Raw genomic sequence first — 26712 nt, forward strand, 5'->3', positions numbered from 1 at the left:
GTTGGAGGACCTCTGTGGGCTGTGGCAAGGGCTTCCTGCTGGCCCAAGTCAGACCTGGTCAGAAAAGAAATGGGAAGGAATGCTGGCCAAGGTGACCCAGTGGGCCCTGGGAGCTCAGCTGGGGTCAGCCCCGGAGGGGGGCAGGACTTGAAAGTTGAAGGTTCTTCACTCCTTCACCACCGCCTCTTCCCCGCTTCACCCCACGTCACCAAACACACGCCCCGTAAGCCAGCAGGTCTCCTGTACTACCTGCTGCAAGCTTCAGCCCTCTTCTGACGTTGCTGTCAGAAGTCATAAGATAACTAAAAACACCACGGGTCCAGGGAGCCAAGGGTTCGGGGAATGGAGGTCTAGACTCAGATCAGAATCTTTCTCCAGGAACCAACCATTAGATGTCCCTGTGAAGTTACAGGTGGAGGTGTGAGGTCCCCAACTTTTGTACAGCCTGGAGGGAATTTGGACTGGCTCCTTTGGGAAACCAAATTGTAAATCAGACCACTGCATCTAGGGGAAGGGGCTGCGCTCCGTGAGCGTGGACTGAGTCACGAGGCAGCCTCGCACGTGCCCTTGGGGAAAGGATTCAGAGCAAAATCTGAGGACGGGGTCTGGTGCAGGAGTAAGGGGCCTGTAGCGCAGAACCAGGGCCCAGGCCTGCAGGGGTCTCAATATTCAATTAAACCAGTGGCTCATGGACCATCCAGAAATTACCAAAGAGGCACTTAATACACCTTTCTTGAAGAGCAGCCAAAAGCAGACTGAAACAGGTTTAGCCACTTTGGTGAGGCCCACGATTGTCCCCAGGGCAAGAGGGAAATAAGGGTCTGCTTTTGGTCCCAGACGAGAACCGGTATTCAGTAAACAATGTATTTGACAGTCGTGTAGCTCTCAGCATAGTTGGCCATTAGAAGTTCGCCTTTCCTTAAACTGACTAGAATATCGAGCTCCTTCTTAACAAAGAGCTGAAAATGAGCGTATGTGGCCTTTCTTAAGAGAGGGTCACTGGCAGAGAAGGCGACACGTGCATCACTGCTCCCTTCACCCCTTGCGCTGGAACGAGTCCTCCCTTGAGGGCAGGACAGGGCGGCCGCCTTACACACATGTCCCACGTGGGACCACTGCTCACCTCGGGACAGAGACAGGCACTGCTGGCCACTCAGGGCAAGCCCCGCAGCCCTTAACTGACTGCCAAGAACGACACAGAAGGACTCACGCTTGGTGGTGGTTAAAGAGTCCAGGTGGGGAAAAGCAGGGGTGACTGACGTGGATTAGTTCCACACAGACCCCAGCCACCATGACCTCGGCTCCTTGTGTCCCTGTAGAAAGCGTCTGGGAAGGACCATGAACAGATTATGGAGGTAGAGTCAGCTGGAGAGTGGCGGCGGGCAGGGCCGGTGATCACTACATGATCAGGGAAGCCGGCCAACACCCTGCCCAGTTTCTACAATAAATCTTAGCTCCACCTCTTAAAAAAAATTTTTTTTTTTCATAAAATCTTTCTTGAAAATCTGCTCTGAGCAGAGCTGCCCTTTCACCAACCGTTATGGGTAGCCAGTCAAGCCGCGCACACCCCTGGATGGGCAGGGAAGATTCTTCCGCAGGAAAGGGAGATAAACACTTAAACATCACTGACTTGACTTGTGTGACTCTGTCACAGCTCACATCAGCAGTTCTCAAAACTGACTTTGGGATTCCTGGAAGCCAAGGAAAACAGAAGTCACACCTTCCATTTTGGGGCTTTTGTCGGAACGAGTGCGGGTGAGGGAAAGATCTAGAGGCAGCTGAGGACACGTGTCTCTGGCTAGAAGAAGTGTTTCAGCAAGAGACTGGGCAGAAAAGAGCAAAGATAGAAACCTTCTTCACAGAGAGGGAAGCAGTGAAGACAGCTTTTCTTGGGGCTGTCAGGAAGCCATCAGACGGAACTTTCTTTTCCCGAAGCCCTCCCCCCGCTGGGCCAGGTTTCCCCAACGTGAAGCTAGAAACGGCAGCCAAAGCAGAGAGGAACGCGTCCACTGCCCGGCACAGAGCCCCGGAAACCCAGCGAGGGCACCTGGGATCTTGCCGAAGGGCGGACGCTGATTTATTTGGTAGGTCTGGGTGGATCGGAGATTATGCTTTTCTAACGAGCTTCGCAGGGATGATGCTGGTGCTGCGGCTGGCCCAGGGGCCGCTGATGGACTCTAACAGTCCTGGAAGTGGGAGACGTAGCGACAGGTTTTTAAACGCTGCCGATGTGACCGAGGGCGGAAGTCAGGATTCACCATACCACGTAGCACTGATGAGTGACTCACTTCGGGCCCTGGGAAAGTTTGAGCCCCGGTCCTGCTACTTTCGAGGGAGGAGAGGCTCCACGGGCGATCCTGGAAGCTCCGCGAGCTTCGGATGCTCATTTGTAAGCGGAACATGATGACACATGCACTGTCTTGCACACGAGATTGTTGGGTGATCAGATGAGACACTGTACACGCAAGTGCCCTAGCAGCCGTGCAACGCCCTTAAAATGTGTGGCACCGTCACTGCCTTGTGCTGTCCTCGGTGGGTTACATCCAAGCACGTAGCCCAGGCCTCATTCATCGGGTGCCTTGTGATGATCTATTTACATGCAGGAGTGGGTCTTAGAGCGAGCGTTGACTCTGCAGCGTCGTGCAGAGGTGATTCCCTGGAGAAATCCACTCCGGATGCACCGGGCATCCTGGGATTGAGCCAGGCTTCTCATGCTGGGGCACCGTTGTCAGGAATTAGGAGCGTGAGTGTGAAAACCCCCAGCCCAACTATCCCGGGTTTCCAGTCTCAAGCCTGTGGTCCCGTTCCTTGCTGACATGCGCCAAGGAGGCAGCAGTGCCCAGGACCCAGGACAGGCTCTGGCCAGGGAGATGCGTGTCGGCACTGTGGAAACTGCAGGTACAACTGGAAGGCGGTGGGGAGGGGGTCCCCAGAGTCTCCTCCACACCTGGGCATGTGGAGAAGAGGCTACATCAGGTCTGTGCCCTGGAGAGGTATGACTTTCTGGGACAGGAGGACAGCGTCTCAGATCCCAGAGGCCGCCACAGGCAGCAGAGATCAGCCAGAACAGGTCCGGGGCTCCTGCACGCTTGTCAGAAGGCCTTCCAGGAATTTCTACCCATAGTGACCTCTTTTCATAAGCAAATGCTAGGACCTTCTGCTGTGGCGCAGCTGCCAAAAAAAGTGAGCGGTACCGTGGTGGCAGAGTTTTCTTCTGCCTTTTGTAGTTCTGGGCTTCTGTAAGCTAGCCAACGGATTCCGTGTCAGAAACACTGAGAAATGGTCAGAGCCAAGGAAGGGGAAAGGGCAGTTTTGATGCCTTACATCTTAAATCCTTCCGGGACCCGGTGTGTACGTAGTTGTGCGGGCTTAACGCAGGAACCGTGTGTGGTCTTGTAGCTCTGACATTCCGGTCTACAGAGCAGAGTGGAGCAGGTGCGATCCAAAGGTTTTTGTTCCTTCTGCAGGAGGCATCACACGTCTCCTGTGGGCAAGGCACTGGGGACATAGTAATAAATGAGCACCTGTTATGGGAGTCCGACAGGCAAGCAAGGTGGGCGGGAGCACAGGGGAGCCTGGGGAAGAGGCCGGGTGCCTGGTCCTGGGGCAGGTTGGTGGGGAAGGTTTCTTCAGGAGATGATCAAGGGACAGCCCCTTTGAAAGCAAGCACGCAGCGCTTGGATGCGGTCCCCAGCAGGAGGAGTGGTGCAGTTGGACATTTATTGACGTCTGTGTATGGGGCGTGTGGGCGCACGTGGGGAATGCAGGTGATATTCCTCACCGTGGGAGCTCACAACTGAGTGGGATACAGACCCACATGAAAACCAGAATGAGCTGTAAGGAGGAGGCAGGCAGGAGTGTGGGCAGCAGCTGGAGTGCGTGGGCAGGGCAGGGCAGACGTTAGACCTGTAGTCAGACTCGGGCCCAGAGCGGAAGGTCTTTGGGTGCTGCTGGATCAAGGGCTTTATTCTGGAAGCAGTGGGATCCTTGGGGACATTTGGAGCTGAGGACAGAGTTCATCAGAGCTGTTTGCAGAAGTAAGGCTCCAAGCACTAATTCCATAATAGCTTACAGAATATGCCCCATTTCACATCAACAGTACAGTAACTCACATATTTTCATTTTTTGTTTCTTTGGGTTTTTTTTCTTTTGGGGGGTGGGGGGTGGGGAGTGAGAACCCAGTTTCTGAGAAATGCCGAGATTATAAGTGTACATCTTGAAGTGTTACAAAGTCAGATCTCTTGCTCTGAATGGTCACTTTTTCTTCACCCTAAAGCAAACTTTTGGTGAAAAGCATTTTGGTGGTCATTTCCTCGGCAAACTCAGCATTCTGAAAATAGGGGGAGAATCTTCTTTCTAGGAAACTTTGGCACATGTTAGTGGGGCCCAGTGTGAATGCTGAGGCATCACCAGAGCAACGCCCCAGCCTGGGACCTTCTGTCTGACGCGAGCTGCTGGTCTCCTTTGGTTGACTTTTCTTACTCTGAGCCCCAGACATGCTCTGGCCTGTTCTCAGCTCTTTATAGGCTGAAGTCACTACGCAGTCAAGGTGCAGTGGCCGTCCACTCTAGGAGGATGGAGATAGGCCTTCATTCGTTCTACAAAATCTGCCAAGGTTCTAAGTGTTACGGATAACAGCAGTGACCAAAGCAAGTGAAAATCCCTGCCTTTGTGGATCACACATTTCAGTGGGGAGGCAAGCAATAAACAAATAAAATACGATATGTCCCATGAAGCGAGGCTGGAGGGTTGGGGTGCTGAGTGGGGAAGCGATGGTGTCAGGCTGGAGACCGTCTGTTGATGAGGCCTGTGGTTACCCCAGCATCTCCCTACCCCACCCAGACCCAAATGCCTGGGGTTAGCCCTGCTTACCCACTGGCTCATTCATTCTTGATTTCTATAGGCATTCGTTTCTGTAGTAAGCCCTCACCACTGTCTACTCTGAACCTGCACCACAGGGCACTGGGGAACGGAAGTTCCAAGCACATTCTTGCCCTCAAGTTGCTCATAACCCAGTGGGGGGAGCTACCTTTGCAGCCCTGGATACAGGGGTCAGGTGGCAGGGAGGCCTGATCCCTTGGGCCTCCAGTGGGACCTGAGAGCCCTGGTCGAGCCACCAGCTCAGAGGGTCCAACTGGTGGAGGGCGGGCAAACTGTGCGGGGCTCAGGGCCTCCTTCTGCCTGCCCCCCTCCTCCTGACTCAGAGCAGTCTTATTTCCTATGTTCTTTTCCAAAATCATCAACTCCCGAAGCAGCGACATGTCCAGAGCCCTTTCAGTTGATGGTTGATGTTTCGTTTGTTTGTTTTTATAACCGGTTTAGAAAAAAATGGGCAAAAATTGGGGAACTTTAGTTCTTAATCGGTCTGTGTCTTCTGCTGGGTGGTAAATAATGGCAGTGGTCTGTCACCATCTTTGTGCCAGGAGATTTGGGTCAGGCTCGCTGCCGAGACAGAGCACCTCCTCCCTATCTGCCCCAGACACCGCACACGTGGTCACGCGTGCACACACACAGACGCATGCACGCGGAGCCATCGGCGCACACGAGCCGCGTGCTCCAGGTCTGAATGGGAAGTCGTAATGGGTTCCAGTGTCAGCCAAAGAAGAAACGAGGCAGGCCTGGCTGACACAGGTTTAGATCGTCTCTGCCTACTTTAAGGTATCATTTGAAGTATTGAAGGATGCGTTAGTGGAGAAAGGAGACACGGAGCATCGTCATCGTGACCCAGTGGTGACAAGCACCCTCCATGCTTGACAGGGTCCGCCCCTGTGTCCTCTCCTCATGATGCTGGTAGTTTAAGGTCATTGTTTCTCCTGGTGTATCCTCCCCACCTCACCCCTGCATCTCAGCTAGACAGCTGCTGGCTCCATCCCAGGGAGATTCAGTGGTAGCCAGTCAGTCCAGAATATTCCACGAGTGGTTGATCAGCCATCCCCACGGCAAGTAGGAAATACCGCGTTATCTCCTGATCTCTGCTCTCACTGTACTCCAGCCTCCGTCCATCCCCGGTTGTCTGAGGTCTTTGGTAATCCCTGAGAGGATATGGGGTTTGTCTTTGAAGTCCAGCCGTTTACGGAGGTGATGTAATTTAACCTTGTACTTTCAGAGCACGTCCAATTCGGCTACAACAAGCTTACGCTTTCCCATGTGAGTTCATGGAAGTTTTGCAAAAGGTCAGATCCAATGCTCGTGCTTTTGGGTTTGAAGACTAGTAGCCATTAAAGGAATTGCCGTATCAACGGGATTAGGGCCCTTTGGGAGTCTAGATGTCTTAGGCTACGGTAAAAATTTTTAGCACAAAGTGCCAAGGCCCTTGTGAACTTTTGCAGGATCAGTGTTGGAGTGGCACGGAAGGTGTGGAGCAAGGAGGGGTCGCTTTCCAGAGCGGGGATCCTGGAGGAGCAGAATTAACATTTGTACAAGTCAGACGATGGAGAAGGGCCCCTGTGCATGGATGCGGGAAGGTTCGGAGAGGCACGCACAGGTGTGTGTGGGCCGCCGGAAGATGCCCGCAGCGGGAGACACAGACCCCAGCCCAGCCCACCTAGCTAGTGTTGAGCCATTTCTTACTTTCCATGTGATTCTTAGTCAGAGTCAAGGCTAGTAAGCCAGCTCACAGGCATATTGAAATTTAAAAATTTCACCACATTTAGGGGAAAAAATCACCTGCACAGAGATCTTAAAAGATCAGGAAGGGACTTTGAGGATTCTCTGGTCCAACTCATCCATATTATCAAAGAGGCCCCAGATGCTCAGAGAAGGGGCATGAGACCTTTGTTCTCTTCAGTTCCAGATCTCTTTAGATACACCGCTATTTCCAGGAAGGAAATAGGTCAACACTCTTTTCTTATAGGGAAGAACAAGGAGGCAGTTCCTGGGCAGGACAGAGAAACAGTGGATAAGAAAGCCACCCATCGACAGTAGGGGCACAGTATTAAAATGGTAAGGATGTAGGCTTGTCCTTGGACAGCTCAAGTTCAAAGCCCAGCTTTGCCTTTATTTCACTAGATGGCCATAGATTGGTCACCAAAAGCTCCAAGCTTCATGCCTTCTCTGTAAAACAGAGCCCCCAGTACCAACCTCTGGGGGTTGTAGTTGGGATTGGCCTTCCTCTGGGCTCTGAAGAGCTCTGGTCTAGATCTTGTGTTCCAGTTGCACACGCTTAAATAGGATGGTTTGGATAAAGCCCCGAACTACACTTGGTCCAGAGGTCTTGTATCCATCTTCAGTTGACTTCATATGTGAATCCCCAGACTCACACAAACCATGGCCCCGTTCTCTGCAGATTGTAAGATGGTGATGGTAGTGGTGAAGATGATAGCGATGATGGTGATCATGGTGATCGTGATGATGGTGAAGATGATGATGATGGTGAAGATGATGGTGATCATGGTGATCGTGATGATGGTGAAGATGATGATGGTGATGATGATGATGATGATGGGGATGATAATGGGGATGATGATGATGATGATGATGATGTTGGTGATGATGATGTTGATGGTGATGATGATGAAGACGGTGATGGTGGTAATAATGATGGAGAATCTCCCAAACACAGAAAACTGAATCTTTCTTTTCATGAATATTCAGCTAAACCATGTGGCTGGTGTGGAGCCCACAGCAGAAAGAGCGGTATCCTGCCCTGTCATTATTTTGGGCTGTCTGGATGGGGGCATTTCTTGGCAGAGGTGAGCTTTGAGACAAGTTTGACAGGAAAAGGGCAGGGAACTCATGTGTTACATGAGCTGAAAGCCAGACAGAAATTCAAGGTGATTCATTTGTCTAAAAAGCAGTGTCCTGTCAAGCTCTGGATGTTCTTTTTGATTTTTTGGAAGCTAAAAAAGGCAAAGGGGGGAAATGCTGGTGCTGAGCAGAATGCTAAAGCAGAGGCACGTCCGTTTTCTTCCACTGGAACTACCCAAGCCTTTGTTGTACACGACTGTTAGCTAAACTAGAATGGCCACCCATGTCTATAGGAACAGGTGTTATAATGGCTTCCAAAGCCTTCCCTGCTTATCCTGCCCCATACTATGTGCACCTACTAGTGTCATCCCACACCAGGCCCCAGGGATACAGGGAGGAAGGAGGCCACGTGGCCGAAGGAAGAGGGACCCCATGCACTGGGGTCAGGCTGGTTCACATTCTCAGATCCATCACTTACAAACTGTGCAACTTTGGATAAGTTGTTTATAAGCTCTCCTTTCGCTTTAGTGTTCTCATATTTAAGAATGGAAATGGGGCACCTGGGTGGCTCGGTTGGTTAAGCATCTGACTCTTGGTTTTGGCTCAGGTCATGATCTCAGGGTCGTGGGATCAGTCCCCTTGTCGGACTCCATGCTCAGTGGAGAGGCTGCTGGAGGTTCTCTCCCTCTCCCTCTGCCCCTTCCACTTATGTGTGCTCTCTCTCACTTTCTCTAAAATAAATATTTGAAAGAAAGAGAGAGGGAGAGAGAGAAAGAAAAGAAAAGAGGGAGTGAGGGAACGGAAAGGAAGGAAGGAAAGAAGGAGGGAATGTAAGAAGGAAGAAAGAAAGGGGCCAATAAAGCCTATTTCCACAGACTGACTGCAAGGTTGGGGCACCGTGACAAATGAGCTTGCCTGCCAGGGACTTGGCCATTGGTCGGTGTTGAGTTGGTGGTGGTCACTGCTCCCCGGACTGCTGGAGTCGTGGTTATGGTGGTGGTGGTGGTGATGAATTTTCATTCTCTGCCTCAACAGCCTTACCACACCTACCATATTTCTTTTAGCTGTTTTCTTTCCAGTAGGGCCACAGAGCAAAGGGAATTTGGGCACTTGAATTTTCTCCTGTGTCATTTCTTTATATTACGTTCCACGTGGACTTTCCTCAGCTGAGGATTTGGGAGCCCACAGGCAAAGCAGTCTCCAGAAATTGTTAGGCCCGATTCTCAACAGAGAATCAAACCAAACCCTCTCCTACAGCCGGCACCATGCCGAGTGCTTCACAGAGGCAACCCCCTCCGATCCCCAGAACACACCTTACCCACTTCCGGCTTGAGCCAGTGCAGACCAGGCCCCGTGTGCAGATCTCTCAGGCCGGCCCTCCATCCACCGACCCCCCTCACCAACCAAACCCCTCCAAGTCTGGGACTGAGAGGGTGGGGGCTTTCTAGCGGACTCTGGGGGAAACTTCAGATGCATTTTCCAGCCTAGGTCATCAGCGGTCAGTGGCTTCCCTGTGCCTTGGAGCCGATGAGCCCGGTCCTGAGAATGCATATTGGTTCGGTGGCCACACCCCAGACGATCTAGTCGACTTTGTCACAGAAGGCAACAGATCTGGCCAGAATCGGCCGCCTTTTTCTATGTTTGCACAAATTCTACTCTCGTGCTTCCTGGACCTTTTAAAATAGAATTATAGTAATTACATTTACCTCCTGAGCTGTTTGTTCTCTCCTTTAAGTAGAGGGGAAACAAAATGATTTATATACTTAATGTAACATTTAGGAGCCCATCAGGATCGTTTCACACTTTTCTTATCTGAGTGCCTTACTTTATGACACTTACATTTAATGAGTTACTCTCCATCACAAATACATTATTAATTTATAACATAAAATAAATTAAAAGCCATGGAAACTAAAGCTCCCTTGTTGCAGGAACACATTGTTAGAGCCATTATATGGTATTACTCCGCTACAGGTTTCTCCGGAAGGGAAATCGAAGAGAATTTTTTTTCAGAGAAAGCCTTTAACTTCTCCACCAACAGAATGGGGACAGGCTTCTTAATATTTTGTTATGAATTAATGTGGAGGGGATTTGGGTATTTTAAATGCTTATTGGTTGTTTTTTTATTCATTTGCTCTTATGAAAGTCAGTGAGTTGAAACCCCGAGGTCCTTGTTCCTTAGTAAAGATGTTTTCTCTCATGTAGGCAGAGGGAATTGACAGGGCAGCCAGGGACATACGCGCATATGCTTTTTACAGAATCTTTTCTGGGGACTTGTGGGGCTTTATAAGGGATCTTTCCTACAGAGGGGGGATGAGACCCCCCCCACACCTAGGTTTCCTGACCAAGCCCCCAGCTCTCAGGAGTCCCGAGCAAGCCACTGTCTTCCCCTCATGTCCTGGCACCAAGATAGACTAGAATCATCCAGCAGCAGGGATGGGGACTGCATGACATGACAAAGATCCTGGTTCTCACTGTGGTACAGGGTTGTTGCAAGGAGGGGCTCCCTGGCCAAGGACTGCATCCCCCTGCCTCCCTTGGCATCTAAATTGGGCCCAATGACTTCTCTCCAAAGTGTTCTGTATCAGCCAAGGCAGATAAAAAGCAAGTAGGCATTTTCCCCAGCCCTTCCTCTTCCCTGTTCCACTGGCTACACACACAGGAATCCCAGTCTCCAGGGGACCACAGAGCCACTAACAGAAGGAGAATCACCAAGCGGGGAAATGCCACCTGTCTTCCAGCACCATGAATCAGAACTGAACTTCTGTGCTAGGCCTCCGACTTTGGGGGATTGACCCTGCAGCCAGCATTAGGCTAATGAACACAGGTCCCGTGCTCCCAGCCCAGCCCACAGAGTCAGAGTTGATCTGATAATCTATACCCTCGACGGGGTGTGCATGGACAGACTCACTACCCAGGAGCTCCCATGTGGTTTATGTGTATTCTGAGTATACAAGAATTTTTAAGAATTTCCAGACATAAAATGGCAGTTTTATTTATTATTTTATTAACATATAATGTGTTACTTGTTTCGGGGTACAGGTCTGTGAATCATCAGTCTTACACAATTCACAACACTCACTATAGCACATACCCTCCTCAGTGTCCATCACCCAGCAACCCTATTCCCTCTGCCCTCAGCAACCCTCAGGTTGTTTCCTGAGATTAAGAGTCTCATGGTTTGTCTCCCTCTGTTTTCATCTTGTTTCATTTTCCCCTTCTTCCCCTATGATCCTCTGTCTTGTTTCTCAAATTCATCATATCAGGGAGATCATATGATAGTTGTGTTTCTCTGAATGACTTATTTCGCTCAGCATAATACCCTCTAGTTCCATCCATGTTGTTGCAAATGGCAAGATTTCATTTCTTTTGATGGCCGCATAATATTCCACTGTATATTTATACACCACATCTTCTTTATCCATTCATCTGTTGATGGACATGTAGGTTCTTTCCATAGTTTGGCGATTGTGGACATTGCTGCTATAAACATTTGGGTGCACGTGCCCCTTCGGATCACTACATTTGTATCTTTAGGGTAAATACCCAGTAGTGCGATTGCTGGGTCATAGGGCAGCTCTATTTTCAACTTTTTGAGGAACCTCTGTACTGTTTTCCAGAGTGGCTGCACGAACTTGCGTTCCCACCAACAGCGTGGGAGGGCTCCCCTTTCTCCACATCCTCTCCAACATCTGTTGCTACCTGACTGGTTAATTTTAGCCATTCTGACCGGTGTGAGGTGGTATCTCACTGTGGTTTTGATTTGTATTTCCCTGATGCCGAGTGATGTCGAGCACTTTCTCATGTGTCTGTTGGAAATGGCAGCTTTCAAACACAAGGATAGGGATCATTGTCTGTTTTGCTCCCCTGCCAATCCCCAGCAGCGGGCTCAGTACGTGGCCCAGAGGAGACATAGTGGACACTGAAAGGAGGGAGGGAGGTGGGAGAATGGAAGGAAGAGATGATCACAGGGCAGTGTCGGGGTTGTCTCCTCACACTCACGTCAGCCGCTCTCATCCAGAACGATATACTGATCCCGTTCTGAAAGAGCTCTTCAATGATAAAGTAGTTTCGGGAAAAGAAATGCTTGATGGTCATTTTTTAGAATGAGTCCAGTCTGTAATTCGTACGCTCCAGCTCAGGCAGGGGCTGGGGAGGGGCTGCTTCCCTGTGCTGTGTGATTAAAGCCAGGCTACGACCTTCCTCCCTGAAGATTCACGTGGGCATTTATACTGGCTGGAATTTCACATTCTCTTAAAACCGTGCCCCCGCCCAGAGTCCCAGAGCAGAGGATTCCCGGGGATTGGTGCGTTTAGGATCTTAAAAGTGTTGCACACATTTTAACCTGCTATGAAATCTGAGGCTTGACATCTGTTCCAATTACTGTTGCTGTTTAACGAGATGCCCTACAACGTAGTGGCGCAAACACCCTTCTCGTTAAACTCCAGGACTCGGTGGGTCAGGAATTCCAACAAAGCATCAGGGACGGCTCTCCTCTGCTTCACGATGTTGGGAACCTCCACTGGGGAGATCTGATCGGAGGGAGAGTAACTTGACAGCTGGGGGCTGCAATTATCTGGGCCATCTTTTCTCAGTATCTGGCGGTTGTCACTGGCTGTCCCCTGCTGCCTCAGCTGGGGTGGGCAACATGAGCCGGTTGACATGGCCTCTTTGGGTTGGCCCGGACTTCTCACAGTATGGTGGCCCAGAGGAATCAGATTGCTTTCACAGTAGCTCAGAGGTCCAGCAGGGACAAGAGGCCTCGTTCCGCTCAGCGCCTAGCCTCCAAAGTCATCGATGGCGTCTCCACTATCCTCTTGCTGTCAAGGCGGCCATGTTGAGCTGTTGAGGCCACCCAGTTTCAAGGGAGGCATAGACCCCACCCCTCCACCAGAGGATGACAGGATCCCTGGAGAACGAGCGCAAAGATTGGGAGGTGTTATTGCCACTGACTTGGAAAATACAGCCTACCACAGCGTCTCAAGCAGTGTCACGTGTGAGGGAGAGTGGGAGGCCTGCCTCGTCAGAAAGAGGTGCTTCTGGGCTACATGAAGCTTGGGGTGGAGGAGACAGACATGGTCCCGGAGAAGGATTCTACAAGGGAAGCAACGGGTCCCCAAGGAACCGATCTCATCCTGACCTGGGAGAGAAGTCAGAATGCAGGTTTGTTCCAGAAGCCAGGGGACGTGGGCCTGGCTAGCCTTCAAGCCCATGTGGACGCGGTGGGGTCTCTGGGCCCGATGTCTGCTCGCTGTCCACCCTACGCTCCTTTCCCCGAGAAGTGTGGCCTTTGTCAGTAAAGCAGAAAATAATGTCAGCCTGGAGGAGAAGGCTAATAAAAGTGATAACAGAGGACTCAGCGGGTAGAAAACGACTCAGCAATGGCCAAAGCATACGAAGGGAGACGTGATGTGTTTACTTTCCAGGATAGCTCCTTGATCCCTGCTTCCATACGGCTTTTTTCCCCTTCAAAATATGTGGATTATTTTTATGCAAATAGTGTTCAAGGACTGCAGCATTCTAGGCCATTGTGAACACAGTAATTTATAACCCAAGTCACATCCCTTTATGCACTGAACTGCCAGAAGACCTAGCATTAGCAAAAACCACACATAAGACAAAAACAGCCATTTGATGAGTTAAGGCGTGAATAGAAGGTTGCTCCCAGAAGCAGCAAGGACGGGAGGGCAGAGTGCTTTTGTGGGTCTGTGGGATTGAGCTCTCGGAGACCTGGGAGCCTGTGTCGGCTGCCATGTGCATTCAAGCCAGGCTATAGACACAGAGCTGCTAAGGCTGCCCTCGGACCCGGGGCAGCGCACAGGAGAGGCGCGGCACAGCGGGATGGGGTGCGCCGAAGGAGCAAAATCCAAAGCCAAGTTCAAGACGGTAGCAGCTGACAGTGCAGGCACCGGCTGTGGCTTCCTACAAAGTTCAAGGCTAAGTGCATGGGTACACTGGGTGCCGAGTGCCTAAAACAGAAAAGAGAGAGATGGGGAGAAGAGCAATGGATTTATTCTTTGTGTGACAGGTTGGTTAGTTAGGTGCACAGTCAGGAGACTGGTTAGTGGGTCAGTTAATTTTGGTCGGTTGATTGGTTTCTTTGGTTGATTGGCTAGTTTTTGTTTGGGGGTTTTTAGCAGAGGAATACTTCCTTCTAATAAAAAAAAAAAATTACCCAGGGAAATGCAACGTGGAAGAGCCATTCCGGGCGCATCTGGGTGACTCCGTCAGTTAAGCTCTGCCTTCGGCTCAGGTCCTGATCTCAGGGTCCTGGGATCGAGCCCCGCGTCGGGCTTAGTGCTCAGCAGGAAGTCTGTTTCTCTGACTCCCTCTGCCCTTCTCCCCAGCTTGAGATCTCTCTCTCTCTGTGTGTATCGATCTCAAATAAATAAATAAAATCTTTTAAAAAAATAAAAAGGAGAAGAGCCGTGCTGGCTGTATGCGGAAGGCACTGATCTTTCTGCCAGGTACGTTTCTGTTTTTCTCAATCAGATGCAAAGGCCCGAGATGCCCGTCTCTTCCCCCAGAAGCGCCACATCACCACTCAGAAACCAAACTGTCCTTTGCTGCCACAAAATGTGCTCCCCCACCCCCGGCCCCTCCAGAGTCAAGGACCCGCTCAGAACGCAGGCCAAGTGAAAACCTCACCTGCGCAGCCCCGATAAAGCCCTTGCAGAGGCCTGCGAGGTAGAGTCCAGGTTTCTTCTTGCGTGTTCTTGTATCAAGAGGAGGGCAGGGCGCCTGGGGGGCTCAGTGGGTTAAGCCTCTGCCTTCGGCTCAGGTCGTGATCCCAGGGTCCTGGGATCGAACCCCACATCGGGCTCTCTGCTCAGCAGGGAGCCTGCTTCCTCCTCTCTCTGCCTGCCTCTCTGCCTACTTGTGATCTCTGTCTGTCAGATAAATAAATAAAATCTTTGAAAGAATAAAAATTTAAAAAAAAGAGGAGGGCAGAGTCGCTCCTTGCTCTGTGGCTGAGTCGGTGAACAGGCCGCTGGGAAGCAAGTGGTCGTGGGTGAGGAAGTCGAAATTCCTAAACGGCTACAGGGAGGTGCTGCCTGGCACGGTCCCCTGTGTCTCCTCCTGGGATGTCTTACCTCATCCCACTCACTGGGGCCCATGGGGTGTCCCAGATGCGCCAGCGGTGGTGGGCGCGGAGAGCCTCGTCCTCCTCTCCAGCTGCAGGCGTGGAGACTCGGTTCCACTTCCCTCGTCCTCGTGTGTTTCCAGTTCTTCCCTCGTTGTTCCCTCTCTCCCGTGGAAGCCTCCACGCCGTCGTGGGAAAGAGGAAATCTCTCACTTCCTTTCCTCCTGCTCTAGCAGGGAGTGATGCCTCGCATCACTGGGCCCTCCGCCTGGAGAGACGCCTCTCTCTTGCCTTGTGGGTCGGAGAAGATTCCTTCTGGCTTTCGCTTCTGGTGGCACCGTTGGTGGGTGTCTCGCTGGATAGGGTCCTCTCGCCCTTCCCAGTCCGGGACTCGGTGTCTGCTGGCCTGGAGCCTGCAGTCGCTTGGGGTGGCCCATCTGGTGTGGGTTGGGGCAGCAGGCCCGTAGGAAGGGGAGGCCGACCGCCCTGCCGCGGCCAACACCCCGTATTTGCAGTCCACTGAAAGTAAAAGTGGACTCTGCAGATTATGTGGTCGTCCTGAGGGTGAATGAGCACATTTGAGCTTAAATGTTCTATCCCAGTTCACCGTTCATAGGTGAACTTGGCCCTTGAGCCCAGGTAGATAACTGACATCACAGGTGTCCCCAGCAGAGAGTGACTCAGGCCGACCGGGGAGCTGATCGTCTCAGAGGCACCCTGCACTGTGTGCCACAGAATGCGAGTCATGTAGGGTGTTAATTAAGTAGACTTCTGTGGTCAGATCAACCTGGGAAATGTGGAAGTTCTTTTTTACTGCAGAACTTCTCCGTCTTTAAAGTGTTAACACACACTGGGACCTCACAACTGGCGTTTAGCCCGGGGCACCTCCCAGTGTCCCCATAGAGCCCTCTCTGTGCCACATAGGACATGTGTGCTCTCCAGCGTTCCAAGAAGCACAGTTTTGAAGATAATAGTAAAATAATGATTCCAAGCAAACAAAGAAGTTGTTGGGATCCTACAGTAAAAAGAGACGCACTATGGGGCAGAAGGTAAGCCTAGTGGTGGATAAAGGTTGAGCAAAGGCAAAGAGGAGGGCAGGGGGAGCTGGCCTGGCCCCCCCAGCAGAGGGAGGCTGCAGATAATGGCACCGGCAGACCACCAAGAACAGGCAAGAGCAGTGGGATTTTTCAGCCTCTCGATCTTTGGATGCCTTGTTAAGCTGAACGAAGGTCCTCCGATAAATCTGATGTTCTTTAGGATCATTTCACCGCTCAAGAGGGAAAGGAAGTGCCTAGAAGTGGTGCTATTTGACTAGTAAGGAAAAACAAGCTTACAGTAGGTGCAGGCGGCAGAAGCAGCAGGGAAGGCAGCCCCGGTGCTCCTGAAGTTGAGCAACAAGCACATGGTCTGTGGGCAGGTCACCTGCATTGGACCCTTTGGCCCTATGGGCTCGTCACGGCAGTAGCAACCAGACAGAAACTATGTAAAAGAAAAGAGCTTATGTACAAGCTCAGCCAAAACAATTCCAAAGCCCTGGTAATAAACACAATTGCAACTTATAGGACCTGGATGAAGAAAAATGTTAAAACTTGCCCGAGGGGCACCTGGGTGGCTCAGTGGGTTAAAGCCTCTGCCTTCGGCTCAGGTCATGATCCTGGGGTCCTGGGATCGAGCCCCGCATCGGGCTCTCTGCTCCACGGGGAGCCTGCTTCCCTTCCTCACTCTCTGCCTGCTTCTCTGCCTGCTTGTGATCTCTGTCTGTCAAATGGATAAATAAAATCTTAAAAAAAAAAAAAAAAAACTTGCCCGAGACGCAACAGCATAAAAATGTCAGTCCTCCCAACATTCATTTATGGGCGCTATGCTCTCCCAGCTCAAGTCAGGTTTGTTTTACTCCGAGAACGAAGAGCAGGAAGGAGAACCAGCTGTACATTAGCTGTTCCGGAGGTGAAATGTGCAGTGACGTCTCAGGAATACCAATGGAATGTTCTAGAACATCCACAAGTAGACCTCAACGCGGGGTCTCGAGTCTATGGTCAATGTGGCGTCTTGTCTAAGTGAAGGAAAGAGGAGCTATTTAGTAAGTGACATCGGGACAAGGGGGGGAGCCATCTAGGGAAAAAATGACTCAGCCTCCTGCCGTAAGCCTAGATAAATTCCAAATAGACTGTAGGTGTAAAATATGAAATTTTATGAGTACTAGATAAAAATGTTAGGTAATCCTTTTATTACCCTTCTCACTGTGCTACAAAGCCAGGGAATCATCAACAGAAAGATTATGAAGTTATAAATTAAACGGCATTTTTTTTAAAGCCCGAAAGTCTAGTCCTTGGCAAAAAAAATAAATAAATAAAAAGTGGAAAATACGAATAAAAATCACTGTAGACAAAGTGAAAATAAAACAACAAACTGACAAACTGGGGAAACTATTTGCAATTCATGTAAGGGGCAAAGAATTAAACTCTCAAAGAGCCCTTATAAATCGATATAACCAACAACTGACCAGAAAAATGTGTGAAGTGTGTGATGGGTTGTTCATAGGAAAGGAAATGGGAATGACCTATGAATGTATGGAAAAATGCTTAATCTCACTCATTGTGAGAGAACTGTAAATTAAGACTGACTTTCTTGGTTTTTACCTGTCCGATTGACAAAGAAAAATAAATGAATAAAAAGAAGATCTGATAATACGCTGTGCTGGCAAGACTTTGAGGAAACAGTACATTGCCAGGAGAGCGTAAATTAGTAACCCTTGTGGAAGGCAGTTTGTATGGTAGTATTATCAAAACCACACGGTCAAACCCGCTTTGACCTAGTACTTCCCTTCTAGGAATTCACGTTACCAGTAAGCATGGGTCGTGAAGTATGAGCAGGATATGCCTTGCAAACAATCGCAGCATTATTTGTAATCAGCTAAAGATTAGAAATAACCTGAAATGTTCTTCAGTGGGGGACTAGCTAAAGCGGTACAAGCTTACAGTGGAATGCTATTCACCGTTCGACTATAGATACAGAGCAGGTGTTTCCTGCCCATGTCCGTCAGCTAAAGCCATTTCCCATTCCCTTTTGGCCGGCCGGCCTTCCTTCCTTCCTTCCTTCAAGTTTTACTTATTTTAGAGAGAGAGTGTGAGTGAGGGGAAGGACGGGGGCAGGAGGAGGGAGAATCTTCAAGCAGACACCCTACTGAGTATGGAGCCCACTGCAAGCCTTGATCTCAGGACCCGTGAGGTCATGACCTGAGCCAAAACCAAGAGTCGGGTGCTTAACCGACTGAGCCACCCAGGTGCCCCTTGACCCATCTTTCTGAGCTCAGTTCTCCATCCTCTACTCAGACACGTTAAGTCAAATACCGTCACAGATGCTGAATGAACTTGATGCTAATTTTAAAACTTTTCACAAACAGTAGTCCTGCTTCTGTTTGCCAGCGTGGGGAGCATGGCGAGGCCTCTTACACGGCAAAGACCAGTTTGATGACACCCCAGAGCAGAATTTGGCAGTCTCATACGCTCTGGGGACGGGGTAAATTGGTGCAATAATTTTGGAGGACAATTTGACAATAGCTATTGAAATTTTTTAAATTTAAATCCAGTTTAATTAACATATAGTCTTTTGTTAGTCTCAGAGGTAGAATTTAGTGATTCATCAGTTACATACAACACCCAGTGCTCATTCCATCCGGTGTCCTCCTTAATGCCCATCCCCCAGCCACCCATCCCCCTACCAGCCTCCCCTCCAGCAACCCTCAGTTTGTTCTCTATAGTTAAGAGTCTCTTATGGTTTGTCTCCCTCTGTATTTTCATCTTATTTTTCCTTCCCCTCCCTTGTGTTCATCTGTTTTGTTTCTTAAATTCCACGTATGAGTGATATCATAGGATAATTGTCTTTCTCTGACTGACTTATTTTACTGAGCATAATACCCTCTAGTTCTATCCACATCATTGCAGACGGCAAGATTTCATTCTTTTTGATGGCTGAGTAACATTCCATTGTGTGTGTGTGTGTGTGTGTGTGTGTGTGTGTGTACACACTTCTTTATCCATTGAAATTTTAAATGCCCATTAACCAATCGATTCTGCTTCTAGAAATTTATCCTAGTGACTCCTGCATTTATAAGGATGCTCAGTGTGTGTTACTTAACTTGGCTCTAGAGATTTTCGGTCAGTGTTGAATGGCAGTAAGAAAGAAGTCCTAATGCCTTTATCTGTCTGTGGCTCATCTCTACCCGCAACACAAGCTAGTCTGTGTAGCTAATATTGCCATCAGATTACCGATTTCACAGCAAGAGAAGAAACATTGACTACTGGTCAGTCAGTAAAGAAGGATCCTCCTGATAGAAACCAAAGCCCTTTACCTAAATTCAGTCCTATCTTCTGTCTTTCAGGATATAATCTAGAACACTAGTTCCCCGGTGATGATACTGTGGTATCCAGGTGTTCCAACTCATAACTGTAGCCAAGAAATCCATTGAGGGTTTATTATTTGACCTAATTAACTGAAGATACTTATTCAAGAAAAAGTAACTGAAGAAAAAAAAAAAGAAATCTGTTATTTTACTGTAAAAAACTGAAGAAGTTGAAGGCTATAGAGACAAGGAAAACTGGAGTGCATGGTTGTTTTACAAGGTAGCCCAAAATTCTTTGATATTCTTCCCTTCAAGAGTTGGATCTTGACTATCCTACCATTATGGATGGGTTGGACTTAGTGACTCTTCCAGGAAGTAGAACATGGCGGAACTGATGGTGGGTGACCTGGTCCTCAGAGATGATGTGGCATCCTCGTTGCTTTGTCTTGGATCATTTGCTCTGGGGGAAGGCTTGCTGCCCTGTTGTGAAGACACAAAGCAAGTGATTGAGGCTCCTTCCAGCCCCCGCTGATATCTTGACAGCAAAACCTGAGAAACTGAACCAGAGCCACCCACCCACTCCCAAGTTCCTGACTCTCAACAATCGTAAAACGATAACTGCATTTCCCTTTCAGCTGCTAAGTTTGGGAGTGATTTTGTTATGCATCAAGAGCTGTCTAATACACATATCTTCTTCAGAAAGGAAAAAAGCAATTACAGGCTAATAAAGAAGGAGCTTCACTGATGAATGTTCCGCCCACCCTATGCTCGGGGAATGACTTTGGTATGCCCCATTTTCTAAGATGTGTTGTCAAGGCTCCCCCGTGGCAAGTATTATTACTGTGGTCAGGATTGGGTATTAGGTTATGGTGTATAATTTGGTATGAAAGAATAATCTGAAGAAATTTAAGTTACAGGAATCTTCGGATGCTTTTCAGATAGTATTTGATTACCCAGTGTTTTCATCTCTCATATCCTTAATCACCAAGGAATTTTGATGATTGACATTTTACATTACAATTTCTTAATAAAACCTCATCAATTTAAATAACCCAAACCTTTAACAAATGAGTAAATGAATAAACAAACAATGGGTGCACATGTGATGGTACAAAAACATCTTCAAGAAATACCGTTCAGGGAAAAAGCAAGGTTTACTACTAATTGTACTTAAAAACATGAAAAGAACAACAGCAAAAAGAATAGACACATATATTACTTGAATATGCTTTAAAAATTTCTGGAAGGATAAACAAGAAACTAAAAACACTGGTTACCAGGGTACCTGACTGGCTCAGTCAGAAGATTGTGTGACTCTTAATCTCAGGGTTGTGAGTTTGAGCCTCCTATTGGATATAGAGTTTAGGTAAATAAAAAATGAAAACAAAAACACTGGTTATCTATTAGTGGGATTGGAACAGAGCAAACAATTGAAGGTGTTATGTAGTCAAAAAGAAATACACTTTTTAAAAATTAAATAAAATGAATAGGGTCACCAAGCACATGAGTATGGAAATCCAGGATGCTGTCTGATAGAGCTCAGACTTTTTTAAAAGCAGGTACAGAAAATAAGAAAGGCTCACAACCAAGGCTTGATGCCAAATAAGGGCAAGTAAAAACCCCCAGGATGAGCTAAGCCTCATGAAAGATTTCAGGCACAGAACTATTTTTGCTTGTTCCAAGTGAGAACGTAACAAGAAAGGCTCATGCCATCACTGCTGGGGACAGATGGCAGGATGCTAATTGGTGACAGACAGAAAGTAGAATTGCTTTCTTGTTGTGACCCCACTGATTCTTTCATGTGGATTTTTTAAGCTCTGCTTGTACTTGGGCCTCTTACCTTCTCCCAGTTCCAAAACCAGACAAAGGCTGTCCATGTGTTGGAGCGATACTGCCAAGATCAGAAGGTGCCCAGGTGGTTCTCCCTCATGTGGCTATCGGGGTTCATTGACTTATGCAAAGACTGGCCTTGGTTATTTCATTTCATTTTATTTTGTTTTATTTTATTTTACTTTATTTGGCTTAATACCCTTAATGCCTTAATGGGAATACTATATTTGACTTGCCCATGTTCCTGTTGGCTGGTTGTCCCCTCTATGCTTTTGGCTCCTTCAAAACCAAAATGTTTGCCTTCTGTATCCTTAAGTACTGTTCACACTCTCCTCTGGTCTCAACCTCCTGCAACTCATTTCAGCCTCCGAGCAGCTTCAGCGGACCTTCTGAGTCAAGTGTGAGTGCCTCTTCTTTCCAGAGGCCACTAGTAGTGCAGGTGTGGGTTTCACCCTGCGGGTACCAAACCATTGGAGAGAAGTGTGTCACCATCTTCTCCAATCCCAGAAGGATAGTCTTCACGTGGAGTAAGAAAAGTGAAACACAAACTGTATGAAGAAGGAGTTAAAATCTAAGAAAGGAGACAAGATTGAAGAAGTAGGTTTAGCCATTCTAAACACCTTCAAGTCTTGAGGCCCAAGTTAGTTCTACCCCAGGATAGTGAAAAGGCTTGCAGACACAATTGTGGAAGATATTATAAGGTAAGAAAAAGACATCGGAAGATCATTCCTCGGTTTTCCAAATGATGAGAAAGAAGACTCTTAACCAAGGAGGCATAACGTTGACTCATGGTAAAACTCAGGAATAAGTTATTAAATGCTCTGTGAGTACTTTCACAAGAAGAGCACAACTAGAAGCCACCATGATTCATTTATAGAATAAGTCAGATGAGTTGTGGAATCCTGGTCAACAGGATTGTTGGTTTTATTTATTTATCTTTGTTGTTGTTTGAGTATAGTTGACATACAATATTACACTAGTTTCAGGTGTACAACATAGTGATTCAACAACTCTATACATTATGCTATGCTCACCACAAATGTAACTACCACTTGTCACCGTACAGTGCCATTACAATACTGTTCACTGTCTCCCACTTCTCTTCCCCCTTTCCACCATCTCCCCACTGTCCTTCCTTCTGGCAACCATGAGTGTGTTCCCTGTATCTATAGGTCTGATTCTGCCTTTTGTTTGTTCATTCATTTGTTTGTTTGTTTTAGATTCCACATAGGAGTGAAATCATACGATGATTGTCTTTCTCAGTCTGAATTATTTCACTTAGCACAATACCCTCTAGGTCCATCCATGTTGCCATAAATGGCACAATCTCATCCTTTTTATGGCTGAGTAATATTCCTCTGTGTGTGTGTGTGTGTGTGTGTGTGTGTGTGTGTGTAGCACATCTTTATCCACTTTATTGATGGACACTTAGGTTGCTTCCATATCTTGGCTATTACAAACAATGCTGCAATAAACATAGGGGGGTACCTATATCTTTTTGAATTAGTGTTTTCATTTTCTTTGGGTAAATACCCAATGGTGGAATTTTTTTAAGTATATGGTAATACTGTTTTTAATATTTTGAGGGCCCTCCATACCATTTTCACAGTGGCAACACTAATTTATATTCCTGCCAACAGTTCGTAAGCATTCCCTGTTGTCTACATCCTTGCCAACAGTTGTTATTTCCTATCTTTTTTAGGCATTATAACAGGTATAAGGTGATGCCTCATTATGGGTTTGATTTATATTTCTCTGATGATTATCGATATTGAGCATCTTTTCATGTGTCTGTTGGCCATCTGTATATCTTCTTTGGAAAAATGTCCATTTATGTTTAAGTTGGTCATTGTCGACCCAGAGGGAAATATCCAATACTCAGCACCTCTGAACCATCCTATTCAATACTTTTGTAGCAACTAAGAGGTACAGATGTAGTAGAAGTCTTTGTTAACTCATGGTAATTCATTTTATATAATGTACTCTATATCATAATTAATTAAACATTTCCGCTTTGTGAAAGACACTGTTCAAACAATGAAATGACAAGCCACCAACTGGGAGAAAATATTTGCAAAATATCTGATAAAGAACTGGCATCCACACATAAAAAGAACTTGTTAAACTCAACAATAGGATCATCTCACATCCATGAGGAGTGACCCTTCTTAAAACAAAAAGACAAAAATGAAACAGAAAAATTACAGGTGTTGACTGGGATGTGGAGAAAGTGGAACACTTGTGCACTGTGGGTGAGAATGTAAAATGGCACATCCTGTATGGAAAACAGTGTGATGGCTCCTTAAAACTAGAATTACCAAGTGATCTAGCAGTTCTGCTTCTGGGCATATACCCAGAAGAAATGACAGCAGGGTCTTTCAAAGAGATATTTGTACACCCATGTTCATGGCAGTATTATTTGCAATAGCCGAGGGGTAGAAGCAACCCAAAGGTCCACTGATGGATGAATGAATAAGCAAAATGTGGTCTATCCATACAATGGAATATTATTCGGCCTTAAAAAAGGAAGGAAATTCTGACCACTGCTACAACCCACATCAACCTTGAGGACAGTATGCTGAGCAAAATAAGCCAGTCGTGAAGAGACAACTACTGTATGATTCCACTGCATTAGATCCTCAGGGTCATCAACTTCAAAGAGAGAGAAAGTAGGATGGCAGTTTCCAGGGGCTAGGAAAGGGAGCAATGGGGAGGTATGAGTCAACAGATAAAGAGTTTCAGTTTCACGAGATGAAATATCTATAGAGATAGATGGTGGTGATAGTTGCACAACATTATGAATATATTTAATACCACTGAGTCATAGAGTTAATGGTGGGAAGATAGTAAATTTTGTATATCTTTTACCACAATAAAAAACAAATTTAAAAAAAAGGAAAAGAAAGCAATAGAAAAATCCAATTTAAAAATGGGCAAAAGATATGAACAGACAGCTCACCAAAGAAGGTATACAGGTGGTCAATAAGGATAGGAAAAGATGCTCAACATGATATGACATCAGGGAGTTGCAAATTAGAACAGTCAGCTACCACTACATACCTATGAAAATGGCTGAAATTCAAAACCCTACAACACCAAATGCTGACAAGGATGTGGAGGAACAGGAGCTCTCCTTCACTGCTGATGAATATGCATCATAGTACAGGCATTAAAAAGCCAGCCGAAACAGTACTCTGGAAGGCAGTCTGGCAGTGCCCTGCAAAACCGAACTTACTCTGACCATATGATCCAGCAGTTGTGCTCTTTGGTGTTTACTCATGAGATGAACACCAGTGCCCACCCAACAGTCTTCAGAGGACTGTTTGTTTTTTTTTTTTAAGATTTTATTCATTTATTTGACAGACAGAGGTCACAAGTAGGCAGAGAGGCAGGCACAGAGCGGGGTGGGGGGGGCGGTGAGGAAGCAGGCTCCCCGCTGAGCAGAGAGCCCGATGTGGGGCTCGATCCCAGGACCCTGAGATCATGACCTGAGCCGAAGGCAGAGGCTTAACCCACCGAGCCACCCAGGCGCCCCCAGAGGACTGTTTATAGCAGCTTGATTCATCATTGCCAAAACTTGGAAGCAACCAAAAAGCCCTTTGCAGACAGCAAGGAACCTTAAACGTGGACTGTTGAGTGTAGAAGCCCATTTGGAAGAGACATATACCGTGATTCCAACTGTACGACATTCTGGAAAAGGCAAAACTGGAAAAGAATGAAAATACAGACCAGTGATTGGGGATGAGGGAGGTGAGTGGAGGGACAAATAGGGGAAGTACCAGGGGTGTTTTAGGGCAGAAAAACAATTCTGTATGATAATGCAGTGGGGGATAACACGACATTGTGCATCTATAAAAAGCAAATGAAAGAAACCTTGTATGATACAGAGTGAACCCTCCTTTAAAATACAGACTTTAGTTGGGGCATGTGGGTGGCATAGTTGGTTGAGCATCAGACTCATGGTTTCCGCTGAGGTCATGATCTTGAGGTGGTGAGATCAAGGCCCCCAAAGGGCTCTGTGCTCAACAGGGAGTCTGCTTGAGACTCTCTCCCTTCCCCTACCCACCCCCCCACTGCATGCACGTGCGTGAATGTCGCTCGCTCTATCTCTATCTCAGAAATAAATAAACCTTTAAAATATATATAGACTTTAGTTAATAACAATGTATTAATACTGGTTCTTCAGTTGTAACAAATGTAGCACCAGCGCAAGAGGATGATAATAATGGAGGAGGAGGAATATGTGGGAACTCTGTACTTTCTCCTCAATTTTTCTGCAAACCTAAAACTGCTCTGAAAATTAAAAGTCTCTCCACTTTTTAAATTTTTTTAAAGATTTTTATTTATTTATTTGACAGACAGAGATCACAAGTAGGCAGAGAGGCAGGCAGAGAGAGAAGGGAGGAAGCAGGCTCCCTGCTGAGCAGAGAGCCTGATGTGGGGCTTGATCCCAGGACCCTGGGATCATGACCTGAGCCGAAGGCAGTAAGAGTCTCTCCACTTTTTAATCTCAAAATTAAAAGTAGAAACAATATTGGATTGAGAACTTTTCTGAAAATGAAACTAAAAGTTATGAAAATAAGGTTTTTAAGTGAATATTATTTAATTTTTTGTAATTGTTTATTAAATTCTTTTTTTAATTTAATTTAATTTAATTTTTTTTCAGTGTTCCAAAATTCATTGTTTATGCACCACACCCAGTGCTCCATGCAATAGGTACCCTCCTTAATACTCACCACCAGGCTCACCCAACCCCTCAACCCCTCCCCGCCAAAACCCTCTTAAAATGAGTTTATAGGGGCTCCTGGGTGGTGCAGTCGGTTAAGCATCCAACTCCTGGTTTCAGTTCGGGTTGTGATCTCAGGGTCATGATATCGAGCCCCGTGTCAGGCTCTGGGCTCAGCGGGGAGTCTGCTTGAGATTTTCTCCCTCTCCCTCTGCTGCTCCCACTGCCCCCCCCAAAGATAAATAAATAAAATCTTAAAATAATATAAAATGTAGCTTAAAAATGCAGCTGTGAATCAGAATGAACTGAAAGTGAATCAAGTAACTTTCCGGGGTGATGAAAGTTCTTTATCTCCAGAGTGACAATACTGTCACAGTGGCATAAACTCATCAAAAATCATGGATATTTTTAACTTAAATGCATTCACTGTATTGTATGTAAATTATATCCGATGAAGTTAATTTTTTTTTAGTTAGGTGAGTGATTTGGGATGTAATTGTTATGCCAAAACTGTACGAAAGCTGTGTATATCATTCTTCGTGTTTGACTTTGCTGAGCAATTCTAAAGAGAATTATTTTCGTAAGAGCCTAATCAGGTCTTCCCAAGTCTTCTCTAACTAAATTCCTGATATTCAGCCCATTCCCTTTCAATCCCTCTTTGAAGTTGCTGTCCTCGTTAGCCATTATCTACTTCAGTTGCTAACTCCTCAGTTCCTCTGACCCTCATTGACTAGCAGCGTAGTGTGTGACCTTATCTGTTTTCCAGTACCACTCCCACGGAGCCAGCATTAGTTTGTTTTGATTTGGGGATTTATTTTTTTGACAAGACTCACCATTTACTTTGTAACTAATTGCCCTATGTTTGCACTCCACAGAAGAAGATAGACAGGGATGTTGAATCAACGCATGGGCACAGATGCTAGCGTTGACTGGGGAAAGATATTTGAGTAGGAAATATTTTCTGTTGTGCTGGAGTTGGTTCATTAGGGAACAGCGTCATGTTAGGATGATTTTTGCTTTCCCCTACAACTTTGTAACTGCAGA

General features: G+C 47.1%; 1 protein-coding gene across 2 annotated transcripts in view; it reads left to right on the plus strand.

The window, feature by feature from the left end:
• Positions 1–26712, plus strand: part of SLC35F3 (solute carrier family 35 member F3) — a gene marked incomplete at both ends in the record, with an annotated part of 373364 nt that overhangs the window by 281438 nt on the left and 65214 nt on the right. The window lies entirely within an intron of this gene.

This window comes from Martes martes, assembly GCF_963455335.1.
Source record: "Martes martes genome assembly, chromosome: 14".
Lineage (NCBI taxonomy): Eukaryota > Metazoa > Chordata > Mammalia > Carnivora > Mustelidae > Martes > Martes martes.